Source organism: Bison bison, unplaced genomic scaffold (genome assembly GCF_000754665.1).
Source record: "Bison bison bison isolate TAMUID 2011002044 unplaced genomic scaffold, Bison_UMD1.0 scf7180017864508, whole genome shotgun sequence".
NCBI lineage: Eukaryota > Metazoa > Chordata > Mammalia > Artiodactyla > Bovidae > Bison > Bison bison.
The window spans coordinates 10,032,018-10,038,286 of record NW_011495064.1 but is presented as its reverse complement, the minus strand read 5'-3'; the positions used below and the strand labels follow the sequence as shown (position 1 = coordinate 10,038,286).

Genomic DNA, 6,269 nt, shown 5'->3' with positions numbered 1-6,269 from the left:
GCCCCTCCCATCTTGGTCCCTGGGGCAGGGCAGCAGGCGGCAGGGCTCAATACACAGATAAAGGATGAATCACAGTGTTTGTCCCAGACCAAGGTGTCCTTCAGTTTTGGTCCCTGAGTTTTTGAAAACTGGACCAAGAAAGGCCGGACAGCCTTTCTCTGTGATGTTATGGAAGTGAGGTGGCACCTCGTCAACATTCAGTGCATCTCCCTGCAACCCCAGTCCTGGCCACACCCCAGCATCCTGGGCCACAGCCCCCACGTGTGTCTGCTCCAGGGGACAGAGTCTGTCCCAGCCCACCTCTCTCCCTTCAGGGCCAGGTGCCCCAAGAGGAGGGAGCCAGCTCTGGGTGCTGCCGAGCGCATCCTGGAACTCAGGGAAGAGACTTAAACCAGCTCTTATGGAGGATGCATGCTCCATGGGCACCTCAGGTCGGCTTACTCCAAACCCGCTTTCACCCCGGCCCTGCTCTGATCTCTGCCCATGTTTGGGAAACTGGCCTGAGACTGGAGGAGCCCCTTCTCACCTGAACCCATGAGTAGCACTGAAGTCAGAGGCAGGTAGGCTTTAGAGGGACTGTCCAAGCGACTTGAAACAGTCTGAGGGTTGCTCAGCCTCCAGGCTCTGGCCCTGGGAAAATCTGTATAGGCCCCCTCCTATATCAGTGACTTGAAACAGAGATTTTTTTTTTTTTTTTTTTGCTTCTCTGGGTCTTAGTTGCAGCATGCAGGGTCTAGTTCCCTGACCAGGGTTCAAACCTGGGTCCTCTGCATTGGGAGCCTGGAGTCTTAGCCACTGGCTGCTGCTGCTAAGTCGCTCAGTCGTGTCCGACTCTTAGCGACCCCATGGACTGCAGCCTACCAGGCTCCTCCATCCCTGGGATTCTCCAGGCAAGAGTACTGGAGTGGGGTGCCATCGCCTTCTCCCCTGGACAACCAGGCAAGTTCCCAACACAGCTCTTCGAAACCACCCGTTCTGTGCCTGAGGGCTTCCCAGGTGGTGTAGTGGTAAAAAATAGTAAAAAATAGAACAACCCGCCTGCCAGTGCAGGAGACGCAGGTTCACTCACTGTGTCCGGAAGATTCCCTGGAGGAGGAGATGGCAACCCACTCCAGTATTCTTGTCTGGAGAATTCCATGGACAGAGAAGCCTGGGGGGCTATAGTCGGTGGGGTCCCAAACAGACAGACGTGACTGAAGCGACTTAGCGCAGCACACAGCACATTCTGTGCCTTAGACCAGGTCCTGTTTTATAGAGGGGGCAGACCTGCTCTGGTCTCTGCATCTAGAAAAGGAAGTTTCAGAGGGTGGGGCCCTTCTGTACCATGACCCCTGGAGCCCAGGGGGAGGGGAGGCCCCTTACCGTTACACACAGCAGTGAAAGGTGCTCTACCCACACAGGTGTTGAGGTCAAACACGTAAAAGGAAGTTGTCGTCAGGCATACAAATCCTACAAATAAAAGGCACGAAGCGCCTTTGTCCTGTCCTGTCAGAGCATGAGTGGGGATGTTAAGTCAGATGGTGTGACCTGGACTATGGGTGTTCTCTCACCCCCATTACACACACGCTCTTACGCTCAAACTGCTCTTTCTCTTAGCGTTTTTGTTTTCTTTCCTCTCTCCTGCTGACTTACCTACCTTGGCCTTGGTGGGGGCTCTGGAGGCCCTCTCGGTCTTGCTACATCAGATGGTCGGCATCAACATGAAGAAGAGCTGCTGAGTGCTATGGAGGTCTTTCCAGAGGCTGGGGAGACCCTGAGGAATCCCATAGTTCTAAAATAAATGTGGTTCCTTAATGCAAAGGTGCAGCAAGCTCTCTTCTCATTCTCAGAAATTTAGATTTTAAACGAAGCTAAAGTTCTTATTATAAAAGCAATGTGAGAGCATTGTAAACAATTTAGAGATGGTGCATAAGCCAAAGAAGAAAGTAAAATCAGTCATAATTCCACCATCCAGACGTAGCCGTGTTTTCTCATCCAGCGGACATCCTTTCAGAAGCAGGTGGACAAGTGAACGCAGCCTGTCACAGCAAGTACCCCATGTTCCCCTTCAAGTGGCTGCTTGCTTAGTACCGGTGATTGTATACTGTTTCTACATCATTAAACCCTCTTCCACAGCCTGGCTGAAGTTTGCCATGTGTTTCCTTTATGGACTTACTTTTCCTTGTATAACCAGCCCTCTGTTTTTAGTGATTCCGGTTGCTTCCAGCTTTTCCCAATTATGAAGTGAACTGCAAGAAATGTCCCCTTAGGACTTCCCTGGCAGCCCAGCAATTAAGATACATGCTTTCCAAAGCAGGAGGTGCAGGTTTGATCCCTAATAAAGGGGCTAAGCTACCACATGTCTTGCAGCCAAAAAGCAAAACATAAAACAGAGGCAATATTGTAACGAATTCAACAAAGACTTTAAAATGTGTGTGTTTGCATGCTAAGTCATTTCAGTCATGTCCGCCTTAGTGTGACCCTATGGACTATAGCCCACCAGGCTCTTCTGTTCATGGATTTCCCAGGCAAGAATACTGGAGTGGATTGCAATGCCCTCCTCCAGTGAATCTTCCCCACCCAGGGATCGAACCCTTGTCTCTTGCATTTCCTGCGTTGGCAGGCAGATTCTTTACTGCTAGTGCCATCTGAGAAACTTGACTTTAAAAATGGCCCACATCAAAAAATATTTTTAAAAGAAGGAAATGTCCTCTTCACTGCATCTCTGTTCACATCCATGGCTCCCTTCTTAGAATAAACTCCCAGACCTGGGACCCCTGACCTCACACAGACGGCAGTCCCGGATGAAATGCTTTTAGGAAGACATTCAATGAGTAAGAAATGTAGGGATGAATGAGACATGGCTGCTCCCCCAAATTAATCTTCTCCCTTCTCTTCCAGCATATCATTTTGAAAGACTTTCGTAAGAGTTCATTTTCTTTAGAGAAAATTACTCGAGGCTCCATTAGCCTGGGGTGGAGAGGTTGGGGCCAGGACTTTCTGTAAATGTATCCAAGCTTCCCGGATGCCCAGGATTGATTAGACCCATTCCTGGTCTTCCCAGAATCTTCACACAAACAAACACCCTTAAAGCTAGGGATGAGTGGTGGGGGATGGGGAGTGATCAGCTGAAAACCCATGGGGACCACAGAGGGCTGTGTGTGCTGGGGGAGCTTCCTCTGGCTCCTGGGTCTCAGCGACAGCCCCTTAGCCCAAGCGGCTCACCGCCTGGGGGCCTCAGAAGCTCTGCCACTTTTTGGACACGGGGAGATTGCTTCCTGGTGCTCTGGTTCTCCTGCCCCTCCCGCTGCATCAGTACGTGCCAGGCCTGGGATGTCCTTGAGGCTGGAGGGCCAGATGGGGAGCTGGCAGTCCCTCTCATCTAGGGGCTGAGGCTCCTTTAATTTGCATACCTTAAAAGGCTTGCAGGAGCCAGGGGCTGGGTTCTTATCTCCTGTGCGCTGGACCGGCCTTATTTATAGCCCAGTTGGCCGGCCGCTGCCTGCACATTGGGGTGAATCCACAGGCTGGTGGCCCCAGGCTCCTGTCCTCCACTCTGGTGAGGCTGGAAGGCAGAAACAAGACAGGTAAGGTGCCCAGTTCTCTCCTTTGTCCCCTCCCTCACAATCCTTCCTCTCTGTATGTACAGCCTACATCCTAGCTGTTCAGGGGTGTGTCCCAGCCCGGGGAGGGAGCTTGCTGGCCCTGTGGACTGCAGGCTCCAAACAGGGACCCCGAGGATAGGCAGGGGGAGCCGGCTCCCCTGCAGCAAAGCTCCAGCTGTTCCCAGAGCCACAGGAGGGACACACGGGAACACAGAGAACACGAGAGCACCACTGTGCCTCTTGCATCTTACTGTCTCTCAGTGAGAATCAGGAATTTGCACCGAGTTTTGAACACCAAAATCTTAAAAAAAAAGAAAAGAAAAAGAGGGGGGAACGGGAGGAAGAAAAAGAAAAAATAAAAAACATTAAATCAACATTGAAAGGGGGAAAAACCACGGTGAGCCGTTTCTCCCTGACAGAATTTCTGAATGGCCTGGGGTAGAAAGGTCAGTTACTGATGAGTCTGATTATGCTGGGGAAAGGTGTGTATACAAAATGACTGGTTACGGCTGATGGTTCAAAAGTACAGATCACTGTGGTGTGCTTTCAAAAGGAAACACATTAATAACTTACTAATTTCTAGAGTGGGATACAGGCAAAAGGCATAATACTTAGTAATGCTCTAATGTTCGGGCTGAATACTGATAGAATGGCACATACCTGATAAAAGGTATAACAGGTATAAACATCCTCTAGCCAGACCCTGAGCAGGGCATTTGATCAAGTCCAACCTAAAAAGAAAAAGAATTGAGCTCGGTTTTTTAAAAATAATTCTGAGGTCAAAAGAGAAATGGATGTCTGTGTTATTGGGCTAATGCTACTTCATCTCATGTGAAAAGTGAAAGTGTTAGTCACTCAGTCGTGCCCTACTCTATGCGACCCCATGGACTGTAGCCCACCAGGCTCCTCTGTCCGTGGGATTTCCCAGGCAAGAATACTGGATTAGCTTGCTATTCCCTCCTCCTCCTGGTTGATTCCCAACCCAGGAATCAAACCCTGTACCGCAGGCAGATTCTTTTAGATTTATTGTTTGTTTCTTGAGGAATGCTATTTGAGTCTTGTTTTATTGTTGGGTTTATAACAACAAGATGAGCTGTAATAAAGTCGATTACATTTTGGGATCCATTATATCAGAAAAATATTTTGTTTTTAATGGAGTAGCCAACGAATCAACTCAAATGATTGCACTGTAGAGCCCCTTTTTAATATTAAGGAAATATTAATGTCACACTCTCCTGCAAAGCTGAATACTTTCCCATAAAGTGTACCATGACCGCTCACCCCTATCTCACCTGTCTTTGAGGACATTTTGAAAATTTGGGTTTCGTCATCCTGTTAGTGTTTCTGATGAGCTGGGGTCCCTGAGGCTGGGCCGCACATTTCTCTCTGCTTCCTTCTGCTCCACACAGGCACCTACACACATCCTCTTGTTGTTCAGTTGCTAAGTCAGGTCCGACTCTGTGACCTCACGGACTGTAGCAGGCTGGGATCTTCTGTCTCCCACTCTTTCCTGGAGTTTGTTCAAATTCATCCACTGAGTTCATGATGCTATCTAACCATTTAATCCTCTCTCACCCCCTTTCCCTTTTGCCTTCAATCTTTCCCAGCATCAGAGTCTTTTCCAATGAGCTGGTTCTTTGCATCAGGTAGCCAAAGCACTGGAGCTTCAGCATCAGTCTTTCCAGTGAATACTCAAGGTTGATTTCCTTTAGGATCGACTGGTTTGATCTCCTCGCTATCCAAGGGACCCTCAAGAGTACCTAAAATACTCCTGTGTGTGCATGCATGCTAAGTCTCTTCAGTCATGTCCAACTCTTTGCAACCCTACGGACTGTAGCCCGCCAGGGTCTTCTGTCCATGGGATTCTGCCGGCAAGAACACTGGAGTGGGTTGCCGTACCCTTCTCCAGGGGATCTTCCCAACCCAGGGATCGAACGCATGTCTCCTGTGGCTCCTGCCTTGCACACAGATTCTTTACCATTGAGCCCCCAGGGAAGCCCGAAACACTCCTACTAGTCCCTAAAATACTCCATATTTAAAGATAGATGTCCAAAATGCACTGATTTTAAATTCTCTTCTCCTTATTGGAAAAGACCCTGATGCTGGGAAAGATTGAGGGCAGGCAGAGAAGGGGGTGACAGAGGATGAGATGAATGGATGGAATCACTGACCCAATGGACATGAGTTTGAGCAAACCCCAGGGGATAGTGAAGGACAGGGGAGCCTGGCGTGCTGTGGTCCATGGAGTCACAAAGATTAGGACACGACTGAGCAGCTGGGAGGGATTGGGGGCAGGATAAGGGGACGACAGAGGATGAGATGGCTAGATGGCATCACTGACTCGATAGACGTGAGTCTGGGTGAACTCTGGGAGTTGGTGATGGACAGGGAGGCCTGGCGTGCTGCGATTCATGGGGTCGCCAAGAGTCGGACACGACTGAGCGACTGAACTGAACTGAACTGAACTGAGCAGCTGAACAACAACAACGAAGGCTTGGAGACAGATTTCTTTTCTCCTGAATCTTTACCGACTCAAGTGAGCCCCTCTCAAACATCCCCCTCTCTGTACAGGGCTTTGTGTGGTCCTTCAGGCAGGAGCTGAGGAAATGCTTTCCCTTCTGGTCAGCTCTACAAATGGGAGTCTTCACGGAAAAGGGAAAAGGCAACCAAAAAACACAGAACAAA

General features: G+C 49.5%; 1 protein-coding gene across 1 annotated transcript in view; it reads left to right on the top strand.

The window, feature by feature from the left end:
- The first annotated feature begins 3,446 nt into the window (after positions 1-3,446).
- The window catches only part of FHL2 (four and a half LIM domains 2), a 48,018-nt gene continuing 45,195 nt past the window's right edge, over positions 3,447-6,269 (top strand). The window contains exon 1 of the mRNA XM_010829692.1: positions 3,447-3,566. The gene's annotated coding sequence lies outside the window, so the exon portion shown is untranslated. The remainder of the gene's footprint in view (positions 3,567-6,269) is intronic.